Below are 15,727 nucleotides of genomic sequence, written 5' to 3'. Positions count from 1 at the left end.
TTTTTAATGGCCTTTAAAGTCAAGCCTCCCAGGAAAGTGTGAGTCCAAAGTGTAGATTTTGGCTCTTAGCATAAAAACCAGAAACCAGGGTTAGATATTCCGGTTCCCACATCCCTTCAGGTTCCCAAAGCCTCTGGTCAAATTCTTCAGGGATTCTAATCAGCTCTCTGTAGCGCATCTGGGGTTTGGCATCAAGTGTTTGAAAGAATGAAATTCACAACCAGATCTCCCTTCCTTCTCAACATTCCAAGATTTTTAATTGGTCTAGGAGGCCATCTGAGCAGGGGACACTGTTGCTTTAGTCTTTGCCACTCAGCTGGGCTGGGCTGCTACAGGGGAAATAGATTGTATGCGCTTCTCCCTGAGGGCTTCTCCAGTATAATCAGCGAGACGCCTCAATGCCGGAATCCCAAAAGAAATGAGAGACTCGTCACCCACTCCTATCCCCACCAACCAGCTTCCTGCTTTACAGGGCTGTTTTTAAATGTAGGTCTTATTACTATTCAGATACGGTGAGGACAATGGATCAGAAGTGATGGCCATTGAAATGACAGTTTGTTACAGTTCCCAGGAGAAGGGGGGCACGCCACACCATGCCACACCATGCCACGCCAAGCCGCGCCATGCCACACGGGCCACACGGGGAAGCACCAGGGTCGAGCAGGAGGCAGAGGGAGCAAGGGAGAGATGTGGGCAAGAGCCTTTGTTGAGGTTTTGGCAGGAAGGACTGGGCAAGGTGGGGTAAATGGGCTTAGGTTGGGCTGGTGTGAATAATTTCAGTGGACGCTGGGACACAGGGGCTGTCCCTAGTGATCTGTTACTGGTTCTGGGGTGGTTATAGCGGGTGGACAGTGGCCCAGAGTATGAGAGCCTGGTGAAGTTGTGGTTGGGGTGTGAGCCCTGGATCGGCTGGCATGACTGCCTGCAGCTGAGTCGTTGATACCTGTGGAATTGGTCAGCCTTGGGGGTGAAGTGGGGGAGGCTGTGCCTCCAGGCTCAGCGAGGCCCCAGATTGAGCATATCAGAATAAACAGCCTGAGTGCAGCCCTGCTGGGGGATGCTAACAACTGTCCCGCAAAGGACACACAGCATCTGACAGCGGACAAAGAGGTTTTCCTGGTCTTGGCCTCCCAGGAGTCTCAGCGGCAGCTGGGGCAGAGTGGTCATCCCCATTTTGCAGATGAGTGAAGTGCAGGGGATGGTGTGACCTGCCTGGTGAGGGCAGAGCGGGGTTCAAATGCGGATGTCCTGGGGAACATCTGTGGAGTTCCCTTTCAGTACATCTGCTGTCTTTTGGGGAGAAGAGGGGTCACTATGCAGTGGGAGGCTGGTCCGTGATCTTGTCCTTAAAACTGGTTTTTGGAAGGGGAGAAAGATATTGCCAGAAAACATCTGTTTTTCTTTGGCTACACAGTTAGCTACATCAATGGCTAAATAAGTATCTGCTTAATTGAATGAAGCGTATTAAAAAGCAATTAACACTTTAGTGACTTCATTTGTCAACTTAATACTATCTCATGTTGTTTCTTGCTTTATAGTTAATAGAACTTCTCATGCATTGTGCCACTTGATTAGATTCAGTCAAACACTTAGTGAGGTTTATTCTGTGCCAAGCTCTGCCCTAAGAGCTGGAGAAGCAGAGATGACTAAAACCCTACATCTTCCCTCAAGACAGAGTGGTGGCAAGAGAGAGAGGAAAAGTATATTACAATACATAGTGCAACAGATACAAATATGGGCTAGGTACAGTGAGCATGCAAAGAAGGAAATGATAAACCCTTTGGACAATAACATGCAGGGAAGGGCCTCTACAGGAAGTAACATCTGGGCTGATTTTTAGGGACAAGTTCACCAGATGAATAAGAAAATATTCCCATTTCTGTTGATGGGAATAACATGGGCATAGGCCCAGAATAAATGGAATATTTGTCATTTTAGCATTTTCATTGTTCTCAAGTACAAGTAAAAGAACTCAAAAAAAGTGATTTAAACAATTAAAAAATATAAAAATAGGCCAGGCGAGGTACCCGGCGCCTGTAATCTTTGCACTCTGGGATGCCGAAGTGGGAGGATCACTTGAGGTCAGGAGTTGAAGACCAGCCTAAGCAAGAGCAAGACCCGTCTCTACTAAAAATAGAAAAAATTGGCTGGGTTTGGTGGCACATGCCTGTAGTCCCAGCTGCTCAGAAGGCTGAGGCAGGAGGATAGCTTGAGCCTGGGAGTTTGAGGTTGCTATGAGTTAGGCTGATGCCACGGCACTCTAGCCCAGGCGACAGAGCAAGACTCTGTCTCAAAAATATATATATAAATATATATATAAATAAAAATAAAAAATTAAACTGAGATAAAACTATATTTATCTCATATAAGTCTAGAGGTAGAGATTCCTCCTGCCTCTGTCAGGGTTTCCCTAAGGGAGGGGACTCTCCTTCGCTGGGGCGGCCCCTCGGGGGCTGTGGCCCGGCCTTGCAGCTGCCGCTAACGCTAACCATGTGCGCGTGCTGGGCGGGCAGGCGGCCACTTCATTACTTTGTGCTTAAGGAAATGCCTCCCAGCTCTGCACTTGCCTTTTTAAATTTCACAACCACTAAATTCACTCCCAATGTTCTTTATAGCAAACGAAAGTAGCAGGGGATCCACAAGAGAGATCTTTCCGCTCACCAGCCTGGGAGCGGCAGGACACAGGGGCCGGGGACCTGCGGCTGTCCAGGGCTGCCTCTCCAGGGCGACCCGGCCTGTCACCACAACCAGCTGCACTGGGGCTGGGGAAAGATCCTCTTCCGTAATTTAAGCCCAAGTCTTTTTTTTTAAATAGGCTTTATTTTTTTTGGAGGAGTTTGAGGTTCACAGTAAAATTGAGCAGAAAGCAAAGAGCATTCCCAGGTACACCTTGTTCCCATGTCCTCACAGCGTCCCCACTGTCTACACCCGCCCCAGGTGGCACGACTGCCACAATCAATGCATCTACGTTGGCCTGTCATTCTCACCCACAACCTAGCATTGACATGCGGGTTCCCTCTCGGTGTTCTGCATCCCATGGGCTTGGACAAATGCACAGTGCCATGTAGCCGCCACTGTGGGACGTTATAGAGTATTTCACTGCCCTAAAGATCCTGTGCTCTGCCCATTCATCCCTTCCCCAACCCCTCGCAGACACTGATCTTTTTACTGTCTCCATAGTTTTGTCTTTTCCAGACAATCATAAAATAAGCAGGCTTTTCAGATTGGCACTTTCACTTAGCAATAGCAATTTAGGGTTCCTCCATGTTTTTTCAGAAGCCACCTGGCTGTCCCTGCCTTCTGCCATGTGCACCAGCCCAGGCCCACCATCCCCTGGGCACAGCCCAGACCAGAGGTCAGATGCGGATGTGGCTCCCACAGGCTCTACCTTTGTACAGCTTGGTGGCCCTTGTGGAGCTGAACATCAGAGCTGCCAGGCACTTCCTGAAGTCTGGGCACTGCGTTACTGTCTAAGCCTTGTGATAAGACACAGAGTAGGTACCATGACCCCTCAGGAGGCAGCTCGCAGGGGCAGCGCTGGCATTTGAAGTGTACTGCTCAAGCCAACCCAACACTCCTGATTGCTCCAAGACCTCTGTGGGCTTCTCCTCATTTCCATCCCAAGACCTGGAACGGGTCTCACGAGAACATATCTTTATGTAAACCGACTACGTGTCCTGGAGACCACTTGCCGAGGTGGTCATTTGAATGACTTCCCGAGAAATGCCGTCAGTCCAACTTGCCCAGCCCTGCAAGGCAGCCGAGGGGAGGGAGCCCTCAGCGTCACCCGCAGGGCCTGGTGCTGATGAAGAACGGTCCATGCAGCTGGGGACAGATGCTGGCCCAGCCCCGAGTGCCAGTGTGTGGCTGTCGTTTTCTGGGACTGGCCCTGGCCTGGCAGTTCTATATACCTTGGAGCTTCATTTGATTAGAAGCAGAGTGGAAAGGTGAAGGGAATATTGCAAACATTGAACCCTCTTGCCTAATACCAAGGGGTAAAAACTGTCAAGGGCTTAGCTTTCCGACTCCACTCCCACTGCCGCTCTCTGCCCAGCTTGGCCTGCAGATCACCACTCATGCTGGGCTCCTCCGAGGGGCCCTCTTCCCTCATTCTCTCACTCCAGGGAAATTCACTGCGGGTGCCTGTCCGTGCTGCTAAGGATAGAAAAGTGAGTCGGACACAGTTCCTACCTCAAAGGAGGCCAACGTCAAGGACCAGTGGGCTCAGCATGCACAGGCTCTCAGCTGCAAAGACAATGTATGGACTGAAACCAACTGCCATGGCAGCCTCCCTCCCAGCCCTGCCGCCTGTCTGACACGAAGCTAAAGAGACTGAGCTAGATACGGATAAGGGATAAAGGGCAAAGGGAGCCAGAGTCAGGGCAGACTTTGACAATTTGGGAAACTGAGGCTGAGATAGGTTTCACACATGAGTTGCCCAAGGTCAGTCACCAGGTAAATGGCACATTCAGAACTAGGACCCCCAGGAGGATGAAGAAAGGGAGCAGGAGAGTCCACCTGGCAATAGACGCTGTCCCAACGACTGCTCCTTGGCGGGCCAGCCACCTGGCATTAGCCACCTCTGGAAGGCCCGCTCACCTACAGCGCCGTAAGAGGAGGGGGTCCCAAATCCCAAATTTCAGCCTGAAGCTACTGCTCAACGAGGATGAAGGATCCAGATTACAACTGGTACGCCTTAGACTCAGGCAACTGGGGCCCTGCCCTCCCCCAAGCTGTAGAAGGCCCACCAGGCCTCCCTGCAGCAGCACCCCTCCCCCTGGACCAAGGAAATGTGCGCACCCTGAGCCTGTCCCCTCCCTCACTCCCTGGGCCATACTCCACATAGCCAGGACCCCGGAATGCCCTACTGCCCAAATTCCGCTGAGCTTGCTTCCAGAATCCATTCCCCTAATGGCTGATGGGCCACTGGGGTGCTCACTCCTGGGCTCAAGGAGTGGCCAGAGAAAGACTGTTTGGGGATCAAGGTGAACAGAGGTTGGACACACAACATAGACCATGAGGTCCCTTCCCCAGGGCTGTGGAAAGCACAGGCAGGCTGCAGGCCAGGTGCCGTCCTTCCTGCTCCTTCCTCAAGTGCCTCAAACGTGAGACGGGGACGATGTGCAGAGCCTCCCAAGCTGCCCCGCTCTCCCAGCCTCCTTCCCTCGCGTGGCAGGTGCAGAGACGCCGCGGTCCCACCAGCAGCCAGCGTTTGCTAAGCAACCAGGAGCTCCCGGCGCTTCTCCCAGCTCTCTTCAGTTGCTATGGAAGCTGTTTCAGAAAATCTTTCCTGCCAACAAACAAGGCTGTCTTGTCAAAGCCTGGCTCAGAGCACCCTGCCTTCCCGCCCCGAGCAGCGCGCACTGGGGTGGGGGTGCTGCCACACGCCAGGCTGCGGAGCACAGGCGAATCACACGCTTGCAACTTCACTGACACTTGCTGGGCCCAGACTTGTCCCCCATCTCCCCCTGATATATTTGTCCCTCCCCAAGAGGTCCCGTCTCCTAAGTCCTGCCCCCTCCACCCCCTGCTTTGCCCCTGGTTTCCAGCAGGGCATCTGCTACAGGCTCCACGGCTTCACCCCCGGGGTGTCAGGTCTGTCACGTGGCAGAGGTGGGAAGACAAAGAAACCGGGTCCTGCATCAGGCCTCAAGGTGAAGTGCTTTCAAGAGCTCATTTTTCTCCTGCTAGGATAGGCGGTCTCTTAGCAACACTCCAGGGCATTATTGTGGGACCACAGCCTGTGTCTCCTCTCTCCATGTTGCCAGTGACCCCCTTCTGCCACCAGAGCTGTGCATGGACCAAGGCGCCAGCGGGCGGGGTGTGTGCCGCCCAGGAGGAGGAAGCGGGAGGACACTCGCTTTGGCCCACGAGGTACCTGGATGCAGCATTCTCCGTCAGAAAAAAGAAGGTGCATATTTGACACCAAAGGAACAGGCTCTTTGACAAAGGGTTGGCCTTGGAGGAGAAGAGGAAGCCAGGAAATTGGAACCGTCCACCTGCCCCTTCCTCCATCAAGGCTGGGAGGGAGGCTTGAGAGAATGGGAGGCAGCAAGGGTCTCAGGAATGCCTGCCCCCGTTTGAGGAGTCTCACCACGGATCTGTGACCTAGTGCAAGTGGTCCCACTGCTCTGAGCCTCCGTCTGCTCATCTCCAAGATGGTGATGACAGCTCCTAGCTGGTATGGCTAGGAGGGTAGCAACCCAGGCCCTGGGGGGCACTCCATCCTCACATGCCTGTCCCCTGTGACTGCTACACTTCTGGCGTGTCCACAATTGTGGCAGGTGAGAACCAGCATGGCGGGAGCTGTAGTCGAGCGTGGTCACTGTCTCTGCTGAGTTAGAAGGTGTGCTCCGAGAGGACACAGAGCTGGCGAGACTTGTCCACAGCCGTGTGCTGAGCACCAAGAAGAGGACCTGCCGCTGGGCTACATCAATGAGTCTTTGTGGAATGAACAGATGTCATCTCAACACCCCGAACAGGAGCACACACGCTGGCTCATCGCGGCTGCCCAGGTCCCCAAAGGCAAAGATTCTTGTTAGAAGGAGTGTATTTTTTTCAAAGATCAGAAGTAGTTCAACATACCCATTTCTGAATGCAGAATTGCTGAAGTGAATAGAACAGCAAATGAGAAATAGAGAATAAAGAGACAAAGCCAGATGATCCTGGGCTCCCTGGGTGCTGGTTTCTGGTGCTCCCCGCTGGCATCCCAGGGGTGGGTCCCAGCATGAGGACAGATGTCCCCTGTGCATTTGCAGCAGGGTGCTCCATTAATCACACTCCTTCCCTTCTGGGTGCATTGTGATTTGGGCGAAAAGCACCTGTTGAGGATCTGTTTTTCTTCTCAAAAGAAGAATCAGAATTGTCATGTGAGAGAAGTTAGACATGCTCGTTAAAAAAAATACCTCAATAATTGCAAAGTGGTTCGATTAAAGCAACAAAAAGGCAATTGCAATTGATTTCTAGAAAGTCAGAGTTTATTGTTAACGTTCTGCTTTGAATTTGAGATTGAAAAGCTTCAAGAGGAAAAACTATAATGCATATAGCCTTTAAAGAATTTCTTCATTTTTAAAGAAACAACTCAGTCTCCTTTTCTCAGATCCTAAGAAACTCAGTTGAATACTTGAAAAAAAATTTTTAAAGACCCAGCCTCATATTCCCTAGAATCTCACAGAATTTCAAAGCTGGAAAAGCCTGAAAGCCCAAAACTCCTCCTCCCTGCAGTGAAGCGGGCAGGGACTTTGAAGGCCAGGTTCAACCCCAGCTAGCCCCGTCGCTCACTGCTCTGAAACTCGGTAAACACTGCTGGGTAAAACGCTGATGATAATTCCTACCTTGCAGAGTTATGAAAAGGTTTAACCAGCACAACGTATGCAAACCTTTAGAATAGTGCCCAGGTGTTTCTCTTGGAAAGGGTCACGGTGTGATCATTGGTGACACAGAGAGAGATGTTCCCAATATGCTCGGGCCTGGATCTGGTGAAATATGCAGGAAATGATATTGATCTATGGCAGGCTTAGTGCTCGCTCCCATTCAGCAAGAATACGGCCGTGCAGATGTGCACCACCCACCGCGGGCCCAAGGCCAGCCGCACCCTCCTGCACGCCATACCTGCTTTTCTGGAAGTCAGCCCAGCTGCTGAGTCCGTCATGCCGGGCATTTGCCATCCCTCCATGTGCTCTGCTTGTTCCTGCACCTACTACACCTCGTCTGAGCTCTCAGCTTCAAGACCCAACCTTGAAGCCCACCCCACACACCCCACCGGGCCCATTCCCCTGTTTTAAAGACCTTCATCTTCCACTTCCCCCTGTTGCTTCAAGAAGATTCCTCTGCCCTAAGCCAGCCCCTTGAGGGCAAGTCCTTGGCCTCGCTGCTCTGCCAGAGCCCAGAGCCCTCATCCAGTGGAGGCATCCATTAAATTTCTGCCTGGGAGGGGCAAGAGGTGGAGGAGGCCGTGTCACGAAAAGACTTGTCTGGAAGCACCATCTACGTATCTACAGTAGGTTTATTTCAGAGTTTGGGGAGAAAGATGGAGAGATTAGGAGGAGGCTGGACCCCCTCCCACCATCATTGACCCCTGACTGCCCTGATGTTTGGACCCCGTATTCACAGCCCTCCTTCCAGACTGGCAGACTGACTCATCCTCTGCTCCCGGATCAAGAATGGCAGGAAAGAAAAGAACTAATATTTATCAAGTCCTAAGGAAAGAACTAACTAGTTCAGGTTCCCTTCTAGGTGCTTTGGCATCTGAGTGTCTGTTGACTTTGTCCTGGGCCAGCCCAGCTGAGCCGCATTGCACTTCCCAGGACTCCCTTCCCGAGGCTGAGGCAGCTCACACGTGCTATTGTGAATCTACATGTCTCCCTTGTTGCTCCCGCTCCCTGCATGTCCTCCTCCAGCCTCTCCTCCTGGGCCAGGGGCAAGTGCAGCTGTGTGGTGAAGATACCAGGTCACCCTGAAGGTCACCTGCCTCACCAAGTTTGGAGGTGATGAGGGTCCAAGGCCGGCGCTGTTGAATTCTGTGCCAGTTCGAGTTTGGCCTTGCTCTCCCCAGATTCATGTCCACCTTTCTTGACCCTGCTGAGGTCAAACCCAGTGCCTTACACAGCTTTATTCTAAATCACTTACCATGGTTCTGTTATTCTAAGGAACCCCTAACTGACATAGTTAGTACAGTGCAATGGTTAAGAAGGTGGCTTCTGGAACCACACATCCTGAGTTCAAATCCCGACTATGCTATGTCACTTGGTAGCTGTTGACCTTTGATCTTACTGCTGCCTGTCTCAGTTCTTCATCTGTAAAATGGGAATAATTATAAATATTTGCCTCATGGGTGGTCATGAGGCATAAATGACTTAATACATGAAAAGCATTTGGAACGGTATTTACCACCTCCATGAGCATTATTATTTCGATCATTTCAGTTTCTCTTTGAAAACATGGTGAGATCTGTATGTTGTTATGTTCACAGATCAATGGAGTGAGACCCAGAAAGGTTAAGTGACTTAGCCAGGGCCACTTGGCTGGTAAGTGACAGAGCTGGATCCCATCCCGGGTCAATTTGCTTCCAAACTACACGAGGAAAGGGAAGGTTCCCACTTCCATTGCTTATCTCTCATCCTTCTGGGAAGCTGTCTCTTTGGAAAGCTTCCAAGCCTCTTGTTTCATAAGGACCCTTGATCATTTTAATCAAGAATGGAAATATTCACCAACTTGGGCCTCTTTAGACAGATTCAAAGATTTTGCAAAAGAGATAATTTCCCCCTCTGTGCTGAATCCTCTTCTGAACACAGTACACAGCTTCACTCATGACTAATTTGGAATTTCAATTAATCAACAAGTATTTATTCAGCTCTAATCTCTCTCCAATGTTGTGCTAAATGCTACGGGAGAAGCGGGCACCTGTGGCATAGCGGGAAATCTACTGGACTTGAATTCCAAAAACTTGCACTTGCCTATTCGCTGTGTGGTTTCCTCTCTGTAAAGGATTGATAAGGAGACCTACCTCTGGGTTAGTTATGCCAGTGGATTGCAGGGTGGCTCCGAAAGATATGTCCACATTTAGTACCCAGACCCTGTAGATGTGAACTTATTTTCAAAAAGGGTCTTTGCAGAGGTGATTAAGGATTTTAAGGTGAGAACATCACCCTGGATTCTCTGAGTGAACCCCAAATCTGATGACAAGTGTCCTTTTAAGAGACAGAAGAGGAGAAGACACAGATACAAGGGGAGAAGAAGGCCATGGGAAACCAAGGAAAGCCTGAAACCACCCAAAGCCAGAAGAGAAAAGGGAGGATCCTTCCCTGAAGCCTGCAGAGAAAGTGTGGCCCTGTGACACCTTCATTTCAGACCTCTGGACTCCAGGACACTGAAAGAATGCATTTCTGTTGTTTAAAGCCACCAAGTTTGTGGTAATTTGCCGAGGCAGCCCTAGGAAGCTAATACAGTCATCTTTGGCTGTTTAACAAATTACCACAGATTTAGCAGCTTAAAACAACACCCATTTATTACTTCACAGTTTTATAGATCGGAAGTCTAGACACAGCATGACAGGGTTCTCTGCCCAGGTGCTCGCAGGGCTGAAATCAAGGTGTCAGCTACTTTCTCATCCACGACTTGGGGCAGTGCTTAGCTCACGCGGCTGTGGCTCAACTCTGTCCCTGTGGCTGTAGGACTGAGGTCCCCATTTCCTGGCTGACTGGTGGCCACTTGGATTCCTGCTACCGGCCTCCTCCATCGCCAAGGCCAGCAATGACAAGTCTCCCTCAGGTCGAATCCCCCACACACTTCAGCTTGCCCTGTCTCTGGCCTCTGCACTCAAAGTTAAAGAGCTCATGTGGTTAGGTCAGTCCTACCCACATCATCTTCCTTTCTTAGAGCTAAGACCAAATGTGGTGATGGTAAGCCCAACCTGCCCCGTGCAGAGAGGACACAACCCTGCAGAGGAGCCCTCTTGCGGTGGATGCTCCAGCCCTGGTTGAGTCACCCTCGTCGATACCATACATCAAAAAGACAAGCTGTCCTTGTTAAGACCAGTCCAAAATACAGACATATGAGTAAAAGTAATGATTGTTGTTGTTTTAAGCCACCAAGTTTTGGGGTAGAATCTTATGCAGCAGTAAATAACCACAACAGATATTTGTACCCGGATGTCGGGTACTATCATAATAAAATCCTACAACTTATGAACTGGCTTTAGGTCCAGGCAGCCTAAAGGGTGTCAGAGAGAGTGTTATTGAAACCTGTAAGGGCCTGGAGAAGCCTGTCAATGAGGGTGTTTGGGAAAGCCATGCAAATGTTATAGAAATCTGAAAGTAAGGGGGACCCTTGTTATGTAGTGGCAGAACATGTGGCCACACTGTAGCCTACAGTAACAGGGACAGTAGGAAGGTGCCTAAGGATCCTGATGATCCAGCTAAGATTTCCAGGCACAATATTGAAAGTGCCACCTGACTTCTTCTCACCAGCTATGATAAAATGTGAGAGGAGAGAGATGAGCTCAAGAAGCCAGAACTTTCTGGGTTCAAAATCAGATGTATTCATTCGCAAGTCTTCCCCGAAGCAAATAATTCTCAAAGTAAGAAAGGGACTCAGGCCAAACATAAATCCAGGATGGGACTATAAGACCTTTGGCTCAGATCCCAGGAAGATCTTAGGCAGTGCCTCTCAGATAGACAAAAAGTCCTCTACGAATCTTAAGGGCCTATCTCAGCCAAACTGATGCCCTATGGCACAGAAATGAACTGTCCCCACTGAGCACTATCCACAGTATCAGTTCATGAGCAAAATTAGTAATTGTGTTGTTTCCAGCCGCTAAGTTTCGGGGTCATTGGTTATTCAACAATAGGTAACTTGGACCAGATCCAAACCACAGAATTCCATTCTCTGTCCAGTTCCCACTGACACGGTGATCTCTCTGCTTCCAGAGCTGGGCTTAGGGTTCTGTCTCTTGACCACAGGATCTTACCCGGTGGACGAAGTCTGGCTGGCATGGGAGACAGGAAAGTCTCCACTCTTTGTGTGGCTTTTCTGAATCGCAGAGTCTGCTTTCAGTAGAGACATGGTCAGGACTGGCCTCCCAGGCTCCAGCCTCAGAGGAGGTGCCAGGTGGCAGGGACAGGTGACAGTAAGCTAGACAGGGCGAGGGAAATGCCTTGACCTGGGGAAGCAGCTGGAAGTTCTCTTCCAGGACCTTCTCTATGCCGCCTTCGAGCAGGTTCCAGTGGGGCATCTGGGATTAACTTTGGAGAAAAAGTACTTGGAATCCTCCTCCTTCCTGCTGGATCAGGGAGCGTGTTGACTTCTACAACAAGTCTGCGGAACGGTGCCCGTCGGAGCCTTTATTTTCCCCACCTTACCCATTTATCATTGAACAGTCATTGACGGAGGCCTCCTCCATGCTAGGCGCGGGGGACACGCATACTCAGGGAGCCATCCATCCAGCGGAGGACACAGGCAGGGACACAGACAACCACAGCGGCTCCTTCGAGTCTCCACTGAAGCACGTGCTGAGACCAGGAGATGCCAAAGGAGGGAACGACGCGGGCCCCGGGGACCTGGGGAGAGGCAGCTGGTGCTGGGAACACCAGGTGGGCAGGGCTTTGAGAGCCACCACAGGTAAACCAAGCCTGGATCTCGGTGGTCACCTGTCCCCTGCCCTACACTCCAGGCTGTGCTCTGGGCCTGTGTTAAAGCCGTTCTTTATTCCTGGAAGGCTTGTCCCAACCTGGGCTGGCTAACTCCTCTTCCTCCTTAGAAATTCTCACAGTAACCTCTGTGACACCATTCATGGGTCCTTATCCTCTGAGGGACACATAATCTTTTCTATCTCATTGTATAGGTGAGGAAACCAAAGATCAGACAGTTAAAGGCACTTATCCAATGTCCATACAGAGAGATATAGTATTAATATATACCCACTGAGGTATACCTACTGAGATATAGTATATATCTACTGAATAGGGAAACCAAAGCCTATTTAAAGTTGCATCATTCATCTTTCTGAAAATTATTAACATAAAAAGATGATGTAGCAAAAATAATTAAGATATTAAACAAACAAAAAAACTCCTTTTTTTTTTTATACCCAAAGGGCTTCAGTTGTGTCTATAGCATCCTTTTTCTTTTTAAAATAGGAAGCAAGTATAGCAAAATACTCAGAGTTAGGTAGTGGGCAAATATTTGTTTATTATGTTATTTTCTGTTCTTTTCATTATGTACAAGAATCTTCACTGCTTTTTTTTTTTGGTAAGACAATTTGCTTTAATTAAACCCTAAGGAATCAGATCTAACATATTTCATATTCAAGTAATTTACTCAAAGATAATAGTGTAGATAAAAAAGTGATTTCTTATTTTGGGGTACACTGACAATCTCAAGAAACCAAAGTATAAAAAAAAAAATATATATATATATATACACACATATATATATTGTCTTCCTGCCCCCCATCCTAACATGCTATTTTCTTTTTCACATTTTCACTTCTGCTCCTGGTTCACACGGAGGCAACATTTTTCATGAATTCAATCGCAGCATAGATTCCAATTTGAATTCTATTATTTGCACTTAACTCTGTCATTAACGTTTTTGGTCTGCAGATTATGGTTTGAATAATCCTCATAATTATTGTTTTTAATGGCTACAGTTACTACAACTTAGTAAGTTGTTCCCCAATTATAGCTCACTTCAATCATTTCCAGCTTTTTGCTTTTATGGAAATACTTTCATAAACATCTTTATGAATATAATTTTTTATTTCTTTTGAAATATGTATCTTTATGTAGATATGAAGTACATACAATCACACTATTCTCCAATTAATATTATATCAACTTATAATGCACACGTGTATGTTTTACCTCACTCCACCCATATTTAATATTTTCACTTATTTATTGTTTTTGTAGGGGTTTCTCCCATCTTTAGTAGACCTATTTGGATGGTACTGATTACCCATTAGTGAATGAAGAAATTTCATGATCTGCACACTAACGCTGAAAGAAATTCAACATTTTGCTATTTCTACCATCTTGGATTCTTTAGTCTCCAAAATGAAATGTTATCACAGCCCATCCTTGTAGGGTGGGGCACTTGGTCATTTCTCCCTGTTCTTGGGGGCAGTGGAGCACTAAGCCTGGAGAACAATGAGGATGAGGAGGGGTGGAAGAGGCTGCAAGCTGGGAGTGGGGAGCCCAGAGTTCCCCATCGCCACAAGGTTAGCCCCTCATAGGAGGAAGGTGATGTAACCTTTAGGTAGACTGAAACTTAATTGGGAGTAAGAATGATCCTCTGACAGGCAGACATTTTATAAAACACATCCTTTCTGGTACTGAAGGAAGTTTAGATCTATTGTTCTTCTTGCAGGAACTATCAAAAATTAGCAAACTCTTTTTAAATAATTTGACTGTTTCTAAGTATCAGACTACTAATGAACTGAGCCTTGTTTTTCAAAAAGTAATAAAGAAAACCCTAAATTTCTCTGACTAAAGGTCTCCAAAAGGGAAAGGATATGGAATTGCTGTGATTAGGCAGGGATTGGGCAAGAGCCCTAGAGGTCTGCCCGGCCCTCCCGGCCCTTGGATACCATCTGTGTGATGGTGGGGGCCACACATCGTGGTGGCAGCTGGAGTGTGATACGTCTGAGGGCCGAGAGATCGGAGTCCAGGTGGAAGGACCCACTTGGGCCCAAGCTTGCTGTGATTAGGGGTAAATCACCTCTCTACTTTGGGCTATCGCTTCTCCGTGAGTAAATGCTGTAAATACCGCCCTGCCATCTTCCCCAGGCTATTTGTAGGCTCAAGGTGACATAGTTAGAAAGTGTTTTGTTAACTACAAAAAGATGCACATATATAAGGGATGTTGATGGTGGTGTTTCCATATTTGCACAGAAAATACTAATGTCTTTTGTCAGATAGACTGAAAATGATGGAAAGAATAAAATAGCATTTTGACAAGCCATATCCTATTGAGAAGAAATTTTAAGAGTAAGGCCTTGAACTATAAAGTCTCCCAAATACATTCCAGTCTGGCCATGCACTCACTCCAGGAGCCTGCGGCCAGCGCTGGAAGCCATTAGCAGGGCTACAACTGTGTTTATAGTCACAGTTGCTCTTTACCATAGAGTCCATTTTTAGGAAACAGTAATCAAGTTGAAGTTTTTATACCACTATGTGATAAGACTAACAAGATATCTCTTTTTTTCCCTTTCTCCTCATCCTGCAGCATCACCATTGTCTGAATTTGGGAGAATGAAGAGTACCACTGTGGCCAGGAGAACAAGAACAAGACAGGGGAAAATGGTCCAAAGTTGATCCCAGGACCAGAGGAAGTCACTAAGAGGCCTGAGAGGCCACCACAGCCTGGGTGGTAATAAATCAATTCAACAAACACTGAGGTCACTCAGAAGATACTGAAGTATAATCTGATAGGGGCTCCTCCAAGAGATCACAACCTAGCGGGAAACACAAGAAAACAAATTGTGACGTTACAACATCATACTTGCAAAGTGTCCTGAGGAAGCTGCAGATGACTCTTATCATACGTATGGACTTGGTATGGAGGCCACTGGAAAGCCACCAAGAGGAGATAACATTTGAGCTGAACGTTAAACACTGATGCAGCAATTGCCAGTGAAATTGGGGACAGCAGAGGGTATCGCAGGCAGAGGAAACAGTGTGACCAAAGGCCTGGAGGCCTGGTGTGCTGGGAATGCTTAGGAGAGAGCAAATGAATTATGTATGGTGTGTATGGGGGTAGGAGTGAGGATGTGTAATTTGGGAGTGGTTACATCATACTCTAATGACAAACGTGCCCCAAATCTCAGTTGCTTATAACAGCAAGAATTGGACAGGATACATGCCCATCACAGTCAGCAGTGACTCTCCATGTTGTCCTTGCTCCAGGACCCTGTCTGATGAACAGCTGCTGTCCAGACTGCCCAACCAATATGGTAGCCACCACTGCATGAGGCTGTTGGTATGTTCAATGCTGGACAGCATAGATATTATACAACATTTCCAGCATTGAAGAAAGTTCTGTTGGCCAGACTGGTCTAGAACAGAGATCAGCAAACTATGGCGGTGGGCCAAATCCAATTTGCCACCTGCTTTTTTTTTTTTAATAAAATGTTATTGGAACACAGTCTCGCTTGTTGACTTGTGTATTATCTATGATTACTTTCACATGACAACAGCAAAGTTGAGAAGCTACAATAGAGACCATATGG

This window comes from Lemur catta, chromosome 4, assembly GCF_020740605.2.
Source record: "Lemur catta isolate mLemCat1 chromosome 4, mLemCat1.pri, whole genome shotgun sequence".
NCBI classification, from domain to species: Eukaryota; Metazoa; Chordata; class Mammalia; order Primates; family Lemuridae; genus Lemur; species Lemur catta.
This window is presented reverse-complemented; position numbering follows the sequence as displayed.